The sequence below is a fragment of the Pagrus major genome, chromosome 13 (assembly GCF_040436345.1).
Source record: "Pagrus major chromosome 13, Pma_NU_1.0".
Lineage (NCBI taxonomy): Eukaryota > Metazoa > Chordata > Actinopteri > Spariformes > Sparidae > Pagrus > Pagrus major.
In genome coordinates, this window is record NC_133227.1 from 24543270 (window position 1) to 24560895 (window position 17626).

The window sequence follows — 17626 nt, forward strand, 5'->3', positions numbered from 1 at the left end:
AATTCACAGAGGTAAAATAAATCTGTGCAGAGCCTCTTCATTTCCTGGAACTCTGGTGAACTTTGTCCCGCAGATTTTGACTGTTGAACAATTGTCTTGACAGTGCCGACCTCTGAGGGGAGTTCAAAACAGAGGAAGCACTGTGTCTGACCCTGCTCTGCTCGGTTATAAACTCCTGTACAAAAGGAGAAGCAGGGGCAAACAGAATATTGCCAATTTAAAGGTTGCTTTCCACTTAAACCTTGCAGCCCATTCCAGACCAACATTTTGGCAATGTACATTTCTCAAAACTAGGGATGCATTCAATTTGCATTCATATAAATCCTATTTCCAGATATATGAGCTGAATTTAATATCAGGACAACAAAACTGCATATTTTCAACAAGACATCCAGACAGAAACTGGGCTATTTTTTACGAGATGTCGGGAACATTTCCAGCTATTTCTGTGTTGACATAACGAGGCAAGCCTAAACACTATCTTGTACGTCGAAATGTACGTCTTGCTCAAGGAGAAGTCTCGCTGAAGTCTCACGAGAGGCGAGTTGTCGGTGCACTTCTGAGCTGAAGAGAGGAGTTTGGAGTTTACAGAGATTTCAGAGACTTTTTCCTTGATCGAGACTTGTGGTCTCACTGGTCATACCCCCTTAAATAGTCTGCCCTCACTGCCGCTAGTCCTAGACAGCTCATTCTCATTAGTCACATTAAACCATTTGGATAAATTATAATACAGCTCGACATCTGAAATACTTACACAATTCTGAAATATAAATTATGACAAATTGTTCTACACATCAACACAGAGTTCAGAGTGTTCTTGAAACTCGGCCGACCTAACATGCCCTGTTAATAATCCAAGCATGCCCTCACCTCTCCTCACCTCCGGACCAGTGCTTGACCTTGCCTCTGGTTGCGTCGCCTCCTCAGGCTCAAAACACACCAGGTTAAGAGGAGATTTTTGATAGATGGATGCAAGGACCCAGAACTAATCAATACTTCTTGAGAGGTCAGCCGGGTCAGTTGGATGAGGTCCAGCATGGAGAAAGCAAACCACGGCTTGTACCATGTAAGAATTCTTGTTAGCACGAAGAAAGACAGTAGCTTTGACAAACAGGGTCTGGAGGGCGTAGGAAAAGTAGATCTGTAGCCAGAAACCTCGAGTGACATTGCTTTAGGCTAGCGAAGAGAATCAACACTGATTTGAAAAAAAAAAAAAAAAACTTCAGCGAGAAAGAATAATTTAAAAGTACGTCTGAGATCATCTGAGGTCATGACTAGAAATGTCTTAGGTCAAAAAAAGGCAGCCTCACCCAACAAGAGCTCTGGTCAACGAGGAGAACTTCTGCAATCACTTTAGCATTTTAAACCAACCAGCAGCAGCACATACCAGATGAATTTGATAAAAACAGATCTCATACATATACTGTCAAAGGTAGTGTCGCTCAAGTACAATGCACTTAGCAGCACATGAGAGCTCTGTGCAGCAACCCAGCCCCCTTTGCGATGTTTAACAAGTCATAAAGATTTATTAGTGAGTGGGCACAAGAAAGAGCTGTTATTGGATACTAGGGAATAGCAAATGCAAGTAGACATAGGCCGGTAATTTATAGTCCCACCAGAGTTATTCTTCACGGCTGAAGACATAAAATTAGATTATGATCTGACAGTCAGACGCATCATGGGCATAATTTAAAATAACCTGCTCCAAACCATATTTTTCCAGCGACGAGGGATTTGGATATCAGTCTCATCACATCCTGTGTACCTCCGAGTCTTAATTTAAGTTATTGACTTGGTAATTTAAATGATCCCAGAAGTGTTGGCTGTCACTCGTGTGTCCTGGGATCTACTCTATTTAAATAACAACACAGGACACTTTTTTGAACAGGCCAACACCACTGACTATAGGGAAGTAATGTACTGCAGGGGAATGTGACCCACAGGTTTCAGAGCGGATTTTGTGATCAATCCTCACCACCATGATGTTTCGTAATTATTTGGCCCCTGCGGGGGAAAATTCTAATTTTGGGTTGTGCTATAAGGAGGGAGAAGCAAGTGGCGACTCCTGCTTAAAAAAAATGTGCCGATGCTTCTGTTGTGTCGCTGATAAAAGTTAAGTTTAGCTGGACCCTTGTGCGTATGAAAATAGTTACACTTGTTGTCACAGTGTTGACCTTGGAAGTCGAGGTTTTGTGTTGTGTTTTTGCAGGTTTGCAGGTCTGCAGCAGAGAGACGCACTTGATGATCATCAGCTCGTCATCTGCGACTAGAATACCCTTGTCTCTTCACCACCACAGTGCCAGATTGTTCCTTCACGTTTGGTGATTATACCTGTGCTCTTACTAAACCTCAGTATATTATCCAGTGTTTTGTTTACTAGGTTTTTTGTGCTCCAGTGTTTTTTTTTCCATGGCTGGGCGCCATCTCATTCCTATGTTTTTCCCTCTCCACGTGTGCAGATCCCCAGAGTCTCTCAGCTCAGCTTGCAGCTTCACCCATCTGCCTGAACTCCCTCCTCATTGCCACCAGATCGCTCGAGCCTCTGCATTTTGGGTCTGACTAAAAACCTCAAACCTCACACTCACACCTCAGGATAACAGGATAGAATAACCAGAACTGCTTGTCGCATGGTCGAATGGCCTCTGAAGCCCCCTCCCTCGCAGCTCCCCCTATTTTAGCGGGGGTGGAGTGGGGTTTTGGGTGTTGGGGGTGTAAGACCATTTCTGTGACCCAACATTCATACACCCACTTCATGTCGTGATTGGTGAGGAAATAGGGAATAGGCTACGTTGTCAGTGAACATTTTACTGATGCATGCTGTTTCCACATTTTTGGGACTTGTAGGCAGTGGCGGACTCCGGATGTTTGAGGGTCAGGAGCAGAAAAAATAAAAAGGGCACCCAAGAGGGCACTATATCATGTTTTATCTACCATAGGGGCAACCAAGAGGGCACTTTTCGCATTTTTTTTAACATGGGGGCATCGACGTGGGGACCCTGCACCCTTCCTGAGTCCACCAGTGCCTGTAGGTACATTGATTTTAAAACATCAAACATTGTGTTAATAGAATTTGGTCTAAAACAGAATAAACAATATCACGTTCCCCCCCTTTGGACAGCTGGCTTTTCACCTCATATTTGGGTGTAGCAATTCAGATAAAAACTTTTGACACATGGTCGGATAGACATCGTATGAACTAGTTCTGATTGGCCCTTACACGTTTTGGTTCAACTGAACAACATATTTATATTTTATATCTGTGCATATTTATGGTCCCGGGAGGAGGGTGCCTTATAATGTTGGTGATCAGGTCAAAAATCCCTCGTGACCGACAAATTAGTAGTATACTAATAAAATAGAATTGATACAATATTTGGGGTTCGGAGAGGATGAAGCTTGATGTTTTTTGAACACTTACCCACCACCATTGTTGTGCACAAGACATATTTGAGATTATCATAACGTGTGCACAGGATTTCAATCTTTTATCCCCATTTGCTCCTTAGTGTATATACTGCTGGGTAAATATTTGCTGTATTATATACTTGTGTTTATACTTTGCACTGTAAGAACTAGAGCTTTAATATACACAGAAATCCCCCGGTGCAATGCAGCAGCTGTTTGGTTACAGTGCATTCCAGTTTCTGCAAGTCAACAATACCACACCACTCTCTTGGGTTGAATTAGTAATCTTACAGTGGAGCTCACTGATTGTTTATTAGCACAGAATATAGCATATACAGTATTAACAACATGTTGGGATATGAAAGCCACACTATGCAAATTTAACCTTTGCCCAGATTCACACTGCGGATACCAGAAGTGTTATTAGATCAGAATGTACGGGCAAATATATGACCTCTGATTATTTTGTGGTATATTACATACATTTAAACAAGATTAGTGTGGGGTCAGAGCCAAAACAGGGGAAGCTAAACAAAGTGTTATAGAGTAACGTCAGCAACAGTGTGTCATCATCCAGCTGCCTTTTGATTTGATTGTGTTTAATTATTATTATTTGGGATATATTATGGGAAACACACATATCCGCTTCCTCATAGTAAGACAAGAAGACTTTTTGACTTGTTGACAAGAAGATATCAATCTCATGACTGAGCGTACACTGGAGTCAGGACTCAGCTAATCTGAGTAGACTGGAGGCAGGACTGGAAAACAGCTCTTCTGAGTGCCATTCTAGGTCGTCAGGAGGTAAAAACCACAAATTGCTGATCTTGCTATTCCTGTTTGTGTACAGATTAAGGAACTTTTGATTCACCGGGTAATTTAGCCGTTTCCTCCTGCATCTGGTTTTTACACAAAGCTACTGTAGGCTCACCATATCCTGACATGAGAGTGGTATCACACTTCTTATTTCACCCTCAGAGAGAACACAATAAGCTGATTATCTAAAAAGATTAAGCCAAAAAAAGATTACATTCGAAACGATCTTTGGTATTTGGACATTAAACATTTAACTGAATTTCACCCTTTACTTACATTTTTTACCCCTGTGTTTTTTCTTATTTTGAGTCAGAATTTCGATTTACACACAGCTGCATGTGTGTGGTTGTGGGTATTGACATGCAGTGAATGATACAAGCCACACTCATGTATTGAACCATATACACAAGGCAGAGTATTTGCCTTAGCAGACTAAGCCACAAGGACACTGTGAGGACAAACAAAATTCCTAAACTTACTGTGTAGGTAAATAAATGCACGTTCTTGGCAGACACCCGGGAATGCAGCCCCGTCATACAAGAATTTCCGAGACAGAGGGTCACACCGAAACACAACAATAACACAACTTTGATGGAACTTTTTTCTTTTCCCTCAAAATTTACTAAAAATGGACACCACTGTTGTTCAGGCACACCAGGCTGGTGTATTTGTTGTTTGGCAGCCACCTCCAAGGAAAAGAAATACCTATTTTCTGCAACATATTTACCAAAAAAGCTTTTCTACAATGTTATTTCATGCTTGCAAAAAAAGAAATTGGAACTACAGAGGGGCAGCGGAGACGTGGATTATTCTGCCATTTCTGTTTATATGAACATTTTGCTTGTTTTGTACCATACAGGCTCAGGGTAATGCGAAGATGTGACGTAAAACTGACCTTTTTTTTCTTTGTTTTTTGTGGCCGTAATGTGTTTTGTTGGTCTGTATTTTATGAAGACTAAAAATAGCAATGAAGGTTTCTCAGTGGGACTATGTTGTCTGCACACAGTCAGACTTCTTCTCGTCGTCTAATTATTTCAGCCTCATATTTTCAACAAGAGAGAATGAATAAGAAAGTGCTTGAAAATTGCAGATAAATTAAAAAATTGTTCCATTAAGCACCCTTCAGCTTTTACTGGCAGAAGACACAACCACTGTGTCTTCCCTTAGTTTAATTTATCTGCAGTTTAGTTTAGATTAGTTTAAAATGTAAGTTAACTAAAAGGTACAGAATGTCTTTCTAATGTGTTTTTTTCACATCTCATTGATCAGTATTACCCTGTTGCTGTCAGGATATTCACCTTTATGACCTTGTTATTACAAAGCTTATTAAAAAACTCTGCTGCCAGGATCTTGACAAGAAAACATGACCACATCTTCCCTACATTGGTTACCTGTTGCTTTTTGGAATTGAAAGATTTCATCGATTACTTACAAACCCTTTAGAGGCCTTCCTTCGAGTTGTTTAACTGATCTTTTATCGCGCTATGTTCCTTCTCGCACCCTGAGATCCTCAGACGCATCTTTTCTCGTTGTTCTCATTACCAGAAGGTGATAGAGCCTTCAGGGTAAGAGCTCCGAGTCTTTGGAATGACCTGCCCGAGGAGATCAGGGCTGCAAGGGTTTTTAAAATTGCCTTCCAGTGATTTTTATCTGCTTTATTACTGCGTGTTTTTACCCTCTCATGTGTATTCTGTTTTTATTGCTTTTAGCTTGCTTTATTCGCTTTGTGTTTCATTCGGTTTTGTAAAGCACTTTATTTATTTAGCACATTTCAAAAACACAGTTACAAAGTTTATTATTATTATTATTATTGTTATCATCATAAAGCTGGAATGAAAAGTGGAAGTCTTCACAAAACATAAACCATGCTGGTTTTGCAGAATTGTCCATTATCAATGTTTTGTCGGGCAGGTCGGTTGATTACCAATTACAAGAAATCCTCCATTTTTGAGCCTCAGGTATTGAGTGAATACCCCTCATCTCACCCTCCTCTACATTGGCAAGTGGAAGGCCCTCTCCAGAATTGGTGTTGGGTTTTTTCCATTCTGTAAAAACATGGTGCTGCAACAGGGCAGACTCCGTGGAAGAGGACCAACTCCCTCCGTGCATATAATAGGCTCATTGTAATGTAACAAAAACACAACAATTCTTTGTTTCAGGTGATTATACGCTAATGAAAAACATAATTATTAACATTATACGTCATTCCTGCCAACAGATCTCCCAGAATCCCACACACTGGACCCTTAAAGACAATGTGTACATAAATTCTGAGCCTTAATAATAAAGACGCCACGACATGAATTTGTTTTTCTGCGTCTCCAGGCTGGTCTGAGCTGGAAAAGAAAGTCAGTGATCAGTAGCTTAATACAAATAACCAACATGCACATAGCTTACATTCATTAGTAAGTGGTGGTTCACGGATAGAAATAATGATACGTAGCTGGGCAACAATCGAATAAAGTATGCATGGACACAAACTTTCCTCAGATTATGTCTATAAAGACTGAACGTATGCTATGAATCAGTGCAGTGTCACACAGTGTACAGCTCTCCCGCTGAATACAGAGCTGGAACATAAAAAGCATCAGTAGACTGTGATGAAATACTGCCATAGAAAATGTAAATCAAACAGCAGTCTAACACGACCGCCCCGTCGCCCTGCACGAGCACGAGCCAAGACGAACAAATACGGAAATGCACAAAACATACTATAACCTTGTGCCCGTGAATTAATCACAACGTGGGAGCAAGTCGTATCTCGTGTGCAACATTTCGAGCACTGAGCGTGGCTTCTCTATGGCCACTCTGGGGCTCCGTAGTGAATACATAATAACTGAAGTGTGTCAAATTTGAAAGCACGATGACTTTACAAGTTGTTAACGTAGGCATGTAACACGATTAACCATAGTATTGATTGTGAATATGTGGCCGTGCCAGTGTATCCGATGCTTTATGTGATGTCGGAGTAATTTTAGGGCCACTCTGTCACTGTCATGGTTACCACCAGCAGCAGAAGCAGCGGCAGCAGCGGCAGCAGCAGCAGCAGCAGCAGCAGCCATTATGTTACTGAAGCAGCTGAATGGAGCATTGTGGACTTAACTGACAACCATCTCAAATGTCAACAAGCCCAGTCTCAATCACTCTCCAGCCCAGTGCCACACTTGCAACAATAAGTGCTGCTGTGCATTCTGCAAACAAAACAAAAACACTTTATTAGTTTAAAGTGGATTCTACTGATATATCGCATAAGTGCAAGAAAAAATACCTCACTGCATCATTGTCAACCGCATTTCACAGTCTTACCAGCAAATGACAAGAGTATGACGAGAACAGCGCACGAGCTAAAAGAGTTTTCATCATCCGGGTTTGCATCTGCGTTGTGCCGTGGGGACGCATATTGTATTTGTGTTTCCCTCCACAGCCCCGTCTGCTCAGGGAAAGTTCTGCAGATTTTAAACCTTAAGTTGCAGTGTGTCGAGCTCTCAAGGCCACTGTACATCTCACTCTCAGAAAGAACAGCAAATGAGAGTGTATTCCAGAATCAGCTGTATTTGGTTTGGGGGGCGATTTTGAATTCATGACATGTTTCAATGCAGCGTGAGTGCTGAAAGGATGTGTTTTCATTACTTTTTGAGTTGGTTTTTGAGTGTGTTATCCTTTGGGTGTGTATCGGTTGGACAGCAGTGCTTGAACTACAATGAAGTAATTATGAACACAATCAGTAACCATTGTTAATGTTAAAAATGATGAGGAAGGTTCAAATAAGACGGGAGCAAGATTATCTCTCTGTGGCTTCCTGTTGTGGGACTAAATTTCCCATGCATGTAATGTATAATTCATTTGGAATAACATTTTACTTCTCCGCAGTCTCAGTCATGGAGGAAGAGGGAATTCTGACAGGAATGAGGGGTAACAAAGGAGAGAGAGAAAGAAACAAAGGATAACATGGAATCCCACTTCTCGACTCTTCACTTCTTAATAGACACAGGGAGGAGACGGGAAGAGACGGGCAGTGGGGGCGCATTTTCAAATACACTCTGGCACACTAACTGGATACCAAAAGAAAAGACAACATACAGCAAGAGAGAGTGTCAGTCTGAGTTTAAACACCAGCACAGCAACAGGCCCACTACCTGCTTCACATCCAGAGCTGCTCTCAGTCAGTCATTTTAATTAGCCATCCTTGGCATGGCTGCGATATATCACGTGTGAGCAGAGACTGCTTGGAGGGGCTAGTTGTTAGAGATAACAGCAGCCATGGTGGGGCTTGTAGTAGTCTGTGAGCTTTTTCAGGCAGATAGAAAGTGAGTCACGGCTGGTAAAGTGAACATAATTAACCTCAAGGGAGCAGAACGGGAGGGAAGAGCCTCAGCCCCTGGTCTCAGGCCCTTGCTGCTTGCTGGGCGAGGAAGTCAGTAAAGATAGGCCTGCGATTGTGTATGTGCTTTTGATTTTTGCGATTAAATTTGTTTAAAACACAGTGTGTAAAATATTATAATTTTGCCCTGTGTGCATATTGGGATGAAAAAAAGGAATACAGTAATAACCAATCTGACATTCCTGAGCTAACAGACCGGCATACTTCAGTGTAAGATGAAAAGCTGCTAAGGTCAGAGACAGGTAGTTTTGTTTATTATTTGCAGACCAAGGTTTCTACACTGGCACTGATCAAGGTTCCAGTCCAACATTTTACACTTGTTGCAATAAAGCTGCAAGACAGATGTCGAGCCAGGTGTCATTCCTTTATGAAAGCTACTCAATGGCGCATGAAGCCAGAAAAGTTCAACTTTCTTTGTATCAAATCACCAGGGTCTTCCTCTTGGCTTCCGTATTGTGCAGTATGCGTACTACACGCTTCCACTGCCGGGCCAGCAAATTCCTGTTTAGCCCTCAGCTAACTTGAATGGGAGTAAAACAGATGAATGGTGCGGCTCCTCTAGACTTTTCAAATGTTATCAGACCGAATGGCTCATATTCTGATACTAAAATGTTGAATATTATCCAGCATTTTAAAGCTGCGTCATTCACATGAATGTTTATCACGTGCACGGTTTGGCTACTGTGGCTTCCACTTTGGCTTCAAGTTCTGGTGCTATAGTTGTCATTTAAGCTTTGGATTTTTTAAAAAGCATAATTACCTAAAAATGTACCTAAAATAACTTGACCCAAGAAATGTTAACAAAAAAATGTGTCATTATGCAATGTTTTTCCCGCTATAATTATCTACTCTGACCTCATAACATTATCTCAAATCGCTGACTGTGGTGTTGCACTCGAATCGCACAAAATATTAATACTTACATTGTGTTGCTTTAAAGATGGTCTACTGTGTCAGATGTGTAGTGGTGGAAAGTAAAAAAGTCTCAAGATCTGAAGTACAGTGTCTGAGTACTTCAACTTTACTTGAGTACTTCCATTATATGTCACCTTATACTCCTCCACATTGTTGTACTTTATCCTCCACTACTTTTAACTGATGGCTCCAGTTAATATATCTACTTGTCGAGTTAATATGTGACACTAAAAGACATAATCTAGCTTTTAAAACACGATACATCTTTGAAGATGTCAGGGGTTCCCAACCGTTGCTTATCCAACTCATTTTGTTTTGCTCTGCAAAGTCAAAAGTTTCATATTTACTACTGTGTAGTAATGAGAGATCACATTCTTGTTCTGTCTTCGCCTGCTCTATGAACTGCATTCTTGCCCTTTCAAATATGTGGGTGTCTCTCTTTTCCGATGGCTTTTGAAGATTTTGAAAGCCACTGCACTGAAGTCAACAACTTGAGTAGCAACTGTTTTATTAAAAATATTGTACTCAATGAGAGAGAAATATACTGTTGCTTTCCATAGCTTGATTCTTCTGGTTCACAGGAGCACCTCCAGCTGGCAGAGACATAGCATTTTTCACAGCGAGGCAATTCATCACCGTGAACTTGTGCGATCCTCGGTCTTTCTAAATATTGCAAAATTAATGCTTCACTCGATCACAATTCCCCCTGTACTCTATCATTCTTCCTCCTGTCCTGCATCGAATAGATGCTACTGTTAGACCAATTTTTCAGTTCTGTTGGAGATTTAAAGGAAATCCCTCACAGTGATGTACAGTGATACATTCACATGATGTACATAATCTTTTTCTATGTTTGATTAATCAAATAGTTTTAAAATGAGATTCATTAATCTTGTCTCCTCCTTGTTATCATTGCTTGTAAGGATCTTAAGACCACCCTCAGACTTGTGTATATAAACTGAGGGCCACGGGAAAACAGTGTCCCAGCCCGTCTGTGGACACTGTCCAACTCAGTATAGTGGGTGGCACACAGATTTCTACATCACTAAATCCAAAATTCCCAAAACATTTGCATGTTTTCGGTTCTCTTACGACACCCATCTGTCACATAACACTTCCTGTCACACAGGGTGAAGCCCTGCATGTATCTCAGTTAGATTTCAAACAGCAGGATTTTATAACAGTATCATGGAGATGATAGACACCACGCTGTGAAGCCACCCTGTGAGAATCATGAATAGACCAAACTGAATAGGAAGCAGCTATATTTACAGGGCTGTGTCATAGTTGGTTATGTTATGTCACGTGGGTGTGGGCCACCCTGGTAGCTGGCACGATTCAAAAGCCTTTTACCTCTGAGAGTTCGACTAAGCTAAAGAAGATCTACAGTCCCAGCTCCTTGGCACACCCTGCTGCCTTAGTTTATGAGAACTTTTGCATAAGTGATGAAGACTTCACTGTCAGCCAGAGGCACTGAATACTGAGAGCTGAATGCTCAGGTGTTTCACATTAAGGACCTCAGAACTCTGTTGAAATACATTTATTTAAATGTCTTCAGACCTAGTTTGGAAATAGATGTGGCACACTCTCACTGTCATTCATCCAGTGTTCCAGCACTTTTTTCTCTGGGTTTGAAGATCAAATGTGAACCGCTGATGAATAATCATGGCAGATTATTTTGGTGGCGACAAGCGATCTAAACCTGTTTCAGATAACGGTTGAAGACAATGACTTGCCTTTGAAGTTTTTACTGGAGGCAATTGGGAAAAATAGGAATGTGTTCATTTCTGTTGGCATTTTCAGCTGTTATTGTAATGTTTATATATAATAAAACACAATGGAACCAACTATCTAACGTTTCTACCATGCTTATTTCATGTCCTGTGTTGCATTGCATTTTGATTTCCTGTTTTATGTTGAAAGTTTCTCCTCATGTGTAATGTTTTACTGTCCACTTCCTGTCTTTGTCTGTTTTCCCATCCTAGATATCCATAGATATTTGAATTTTAAATTTTTTAAATCAATTTTTGTGTATGGGATAAGTGTGTATGTTACTTCAATCCTGCATCTCTTACTTGCTCCATCGTAGAAGAAAAGCTTTTGTCTGGGGACGCAGACATCAACTACTGACTTCCACTCATTATCGTATCACACTTCATCACATTCTTTCAGCCATTTCACTGCTTGCCAGATAATTGATGGAGCGCTGGTTGTCTCTCACCCTGACTTTTGTACCTTTTCACTTTTTCTGGTATGCTGCTGCAGTAATACACTGTATACATACTGTAATGAGACACCTCCAATAATAAGTGACATTTTCAACTCCTGCAGGTACCCCAGTGCTCATTTGCAACTTTGATCACACCAAGTTACACAAATATGTAATACATGACAGGAAAAACATTGAGCAAGCTGTTCCTTCGACATATAGTGACTGTGAAAGTCAAACTTTATAATTAATATCAGTTTCACACAGACTGTTCTGTTAACCCTTCAGCTCTGGGATCTCTACTCTTTTATTACATGTCACATATCTGTATGTGTTAATATTTAGATTCTATTGATAGCATTGAATCTACAAGACAAGTAGTTCGACAGGCATACGTAGGATGATTCATTCTCATGTGAGTGATGCATGACTCCCTAACCATGAAGAACAATGGGCTCAATTTGTAGCAAAATGTAGGCGTTAGTGAGGCTAATTCCCAAGATATCTGATTGAATTTTCTAAGAAGTTTCTACCACCAATACAAGACATCACATATTTATTTCTGAGGGATCTTTGTGGATCTCAGCTTTATCTAATAAAGCTTGCTGATTGTTTTTCAAACTTTTCTGTGTGCAATCTAGCATTTGGGTCCTTTTTGATATCTGTAATACTCTTTTGAATCAAGTTAACTCTTTCCCCTGCTTTGCAGCTGCTTCCTGTCATGAGGGTCATTGTTGCTCGTGGCAGCTTGACACCGCAGCAAAGTCCAGTCAAGAGTATGTCATGAAGAAATGCAGGTCTGACTCATCTCAAACAAACTTTTTTGCTTCCAGTCAGAGTCTCGAAGGAGGACATTGCATCTTTTAACTCTCTTGATCTTGTAGCCAAGCATCTCTCATTTGGATTTCATTAATATTTTTCCAGTTGGTGGACTTTACTTTGATGTCTCACTTACAGCATTCTTTCTCAAACACAAGACGCTCTGCAAACTAAGCTATGCTTGAATGGTATTTTTGGTTTGAGGTGTAGTCCATCGTTACAAAAATGTCTGACAGAGTGAAAAACCAATGGATCCAAGTCTGATTGGTCAGAGTTTGAGCAGGAAGTTCATCTATAAACTGTAATTAATGGTTCAAACTAACTGTTTGCCTGAACTGAAGGTTCAGTTGTATCTGAGTATCTGATTTGATACTGTTTTATGTGACTTCTGTTTGTCTGCAAAATTGTTGAATAAAGGCCTGAAACACTGAAAGTCCGAGAACTTGATATCACGGTTATCTTACATTAGCTGCAAATACAATTGTGCTTATCGTCCTCACTCCTAGTGTTTCTCTTTTAGCGTTCACTGCTTCGCTTTAATCCGCGATATGTCGACAGATTCAGCTCTATGCATATTCTCAGTCTGATGATGCAATTTTTATCTCCTGCAAACAAAATTGATTCATTAAACTGGAAAATTAAGTCCTCAGGATCAAGAACACACACCATCCATCCCTCCTCAGTGTTTTTTTTAAGACTAATTCTTCCACAGCTGATGTTCCTGTCTAATTTAGTGCACTAACTCTCAAGCTGGAAAAGGCCTGTGCCTTATACTGCAGCTCCCCCTAGTGTAACATCAAGGCTACTGCAATGCATGGACATCACTGCAACGAGATGATGGTTAGGGAAAATAAATGGAAAAAATGGAACAGCCGTGACACAGCAATTTGTAGTTGACATTTGTTTGGTCTACAAGTGCCTCATTTAGGCATTTCTCTTTGCATATATGTCAACCTGTGTTTATTTTCTCCACCATCATCACTCCCAGAGACTGTTTTCAGTGCATATTATTCAAAATCATACATTTACAATGATATAGGCTATTGAGGAGGACAACCCTCTGTTTTTCCCAGGAAGTGGTCGTTCCTGACCACCCCAACCCTACCCCATGTAATGTCCATATGTATTCTCAATCTCTTTGTAAACACAACACACAACATCAATGGGAAAGGGATCCCTCCTCTTCTGCTCTTCTGAAGCTTTCTTACTTTTTTAATTCATATTCATGTTTGGTTTATTTTGCTCACAACAGAAACACATATATCACCTGCCACTTTCTAAATAACACATATCTTACTGTAGATACAGGTGGCCAGTCTTTCTATGCTTACGTTTTCCCCATTAAAGGGTTTTCTGGGGGGGTTGATGTTTTACTTGTCTAAATCGAGGGTCTAAAGATAAAGGGTGTGCAGATTGTAAAGCTCCTTGGGCAAATTTTTGATGTTGGGCTGGATAAATAAAACTGACATGACTTGTTTCAAAGCTTTCCTCTTCTTTTTAGGGAATGTTGTTTGCCTTGTTCAAACTTTACATCTTCTTGAGGACTTGTTGAGCCCTGACAACCTTCATTCCACCTGCAGTTCAATGACAAGTAACAGTACCACTAATGATAAATGTGTGATATGGTTAAAATCTATAATAAGCTAGTAAGTGGTTCTTAAGATTATTTAGTCAAACTGCCGTTTCCAGGGTCAAGAATGAACTTCCAGTCATATGATTGTACTTTATTATGCTGAACTTGTGCAAACCTTTAGTCAGAAATAGCGCACATGTGTGGCACATTGTTATAACTGTCTGTTTTAACTGTGATTTGTTATGGAGTTCATGTGTTGTTTTAACATGATTAAGCCCCCGTGTCCATAGAGAAATAGTTTTACCCAGTTTGGTGTGGAAAAAGTTGACTGCACAGAGCGCTGACTTTAACCCTTCCAACATTTGTGAGATGAATCCGAGCACAGACTATTAGCCTTTTTTCTCTTGGTGGCTGACTTCTCTAATGCTCTAAATGGAAGAAAATCTTTGCAGCTGGGTTCCATAATCTTGTGAATGGTCTTCCACCACTTCCATGGTTTCGGGGTGAGGTACTCAACAAGCACTTTGAGTCGAGAAGGTCACATTTTTGTGATAAAACAGTCAGGATGTGCTGTTGGATTCAACATTTCTGTGCAGCATGTCACTGTTGTAACAAACAAATATTTACACACCAAACTTAGTCACCCTGTGTTTCACCACATCAACCTTTGTTTTTTGTTTTTTTAAATTTTGCTTTGTTAACTACTTAATCACCCCACCAACTACTTGAAGGGTCACACCAATCAAATCAATGCTGTACAGACACAGGCATGCAGGAAACATTAGAGCCAACTGCTTATCCTGCACCACCACCTAGAGGATATATTACAAAACAGCAGCATGTGGTTCAGAGCTTAAATCCATGAATGCACATATACTGTGTCTACATTTAACAAAACTCACATGGAAACAGACAACATGCAGCAATGCATAAAAAAAATACAATGTTCAAAATAGGCTGTCGTTCAAATCAGTTGAATATCTTTTCCGTATGCATGAACGCGGATATATTTTAAATCAAAAGTCTGGACGTGTCATTTTACTTAATACATTTCTGTTCTCCTTCTTCTGCTTCAATGTATGTACTTTTTTATTTAATTTCCACATATCTTCTTCCTTTATTCTTCCATTGGCAGAATAGAAAATTTGTTGTATAACAGAGTCAGGTGAAAAAAAGAGAAAGAAAGAAAGAAAGAAAGAAAGAAAGAAAGAAAGAAAGAAAGAAAGAAAGAAAGAAAGAAAGAAATGATGTTGCTTCCTGTTATTTAAGCTTCATGGTGCGCTGAAATGATATTTGATCAGGACCAATTCAGCAGAAAATGGACTCATTTTGAATTTGTTTGAAGTTATATAGACATTATATAGCCACTATACCCATTTTGTTTATGTTACCTAAAAGAAAAAGAAAAAAATACAGCTCTAAAGAGTTTAAACAGGGACTTTAACCAAAGTATTGCTGAAAACTATTAGAGCTAATTTTATTTTGTCTAACTGCTATGTTGTCTAACTTGAAGATTAAAAGCCTTTTTGAGGAAAATTGATATTTTCCAAATTCAAAATTAATAAAATGGAGTTAATGTCAAACCCTTATGAAAGAAAATCACCAATTCTAGATTTGAATTGAATAGTTTCACATGTGATTGGCTATTTGCAAGTGTGAGCTAAAATGTTCACATGTGAAAATAACATAATGTCATGTATGAAATATTTTTTAATAATTTGCATTTTTCACACATGAACAGAAACGTCCACATGGGAAATTTACATTTTCACATGAGATGTACATTTATTTGTGATTGGCTTTTTTCACATGTGGAAACCAAACATAGCGCAGGAAATAACATGAAACTTGCTTCCTCATAATGTCAATTCCACATTTTCACACTTTTAAAGGATAACTCCACCGATTTTACATATGAAGGTGTGTTTTCAGGTCTTAGTGGGTACTACTGCATATGTGTAAATAGTATAAAACCTTTCATGGCTCCAGAGGAAGCTTCATGTAATCAAATAAATTGCCTCCAGTGATGTCACTCAGTAGCTAAGTAGCATTGTGGGTAATGTAGGCACCAGGCTTTGAAAAGGAAATTGTGGAATGTGTGGAATAAAAAAGGTAACATCTCTGGTTCATCTGTGGTTAAACTGTCCATAATGAGTCCAATAGTGTCATAGGAGTTGACTCCTTTCAAAATGACCCACAATGCAACTTGGGTTGCATTGTCGGGAATGTCGGCATCACTGTAGTGACATCACTGGAGGAAATTGATCAGATGACATGCTGCTTCCTCTGGAGCCACAAAAGGCCTTGCACTACTTTTTCACATATCCTGAAGTACTCCTCAAGAACTGTAAACACACTGTAGTGTGTGATATTGCCAATTTTAACACATATGAATAAAAATTATTTTTTAAATGAATGAAATAATTTCATGTGAATTACATGAGTTCATACACCATTGTTATTTTTTGAAATTCTCAAATGATGCACGTTATCACATGGTGCAATGTCCAGAAACAAAAGACTTGTGATTGTGATTTATGTGTATTCAAATATTAATTTTAGATTATGTCATACATAGTGCAGAATTGTTGGGTTTTACTTTATAACCTTTAAATCAAAGTTTGTCTGTCCCTAACTGAACACTTCCATCCATTATTTCTGCCCAGAGTCACTGCCCATGTACCCCCCTGAGTGCAACTCTGGCCCACCATCACCTCAACCTGAACACTAAACCTTTCCGGTAACTGACCTCGCATCCAGTAGAGGTGCCTCCTTTTTTTTTGCCAATGACTCTCAGAGCAGGGGTTTTCAGAGTTCTTCCAGAGTTTGAGCCAGTCCAAGTAAAACCCAGCTGAGATACTTCCCATCATAAAGCTAATGGCGATTAAGTCAAAAGTAGGTGGTTGGTATAATCCTAAAATTCTGCAGTGACGCTGATGTTCATTGCCCATTCATTTTATTATAAGGAGGAGAAATGTATTCAGTTCCTGTCACAGAATCATTCCTCCTTCTTTGCCTCTCGCAGTTCAATCCGATTACACTTTGACCTCCAACATAATGAGGCTCCATTGTCCAAACGATTTGAGAGAAAGTGTGCGACTGACCTCTCTGTCATGAAATATTGATTGTTGTCATTTCTTGTTTGTATAGCTGCCTGTCACAGAGATCCTGCGGAGGAGTAGTATGGGTGCTGCGAGTGTGAGGACAGTGATAGATGACATGCATTTATTTACACAGAATGCATCAACAGTCACAATAATAACAGATGAGGGCTGGTGCTCATATTGCCTCCCATTCCAAAATGTCTTCATTCAGAGGCTGAGGCTCTACAATTAAACTTCAATTAACTGCAGGCAGTCGAATGGAGCTTTTGTTTTATGCAGATTTCAGCATATAAGAGTATTGAATGAAATGGGGGAGAAAAAAAAACTAATGAATTTACAAAAGAAGGAAAACAACAGGCAGAAGTATACAAAGCGATAAACTGAAGGCAGCAGGACACAACCCA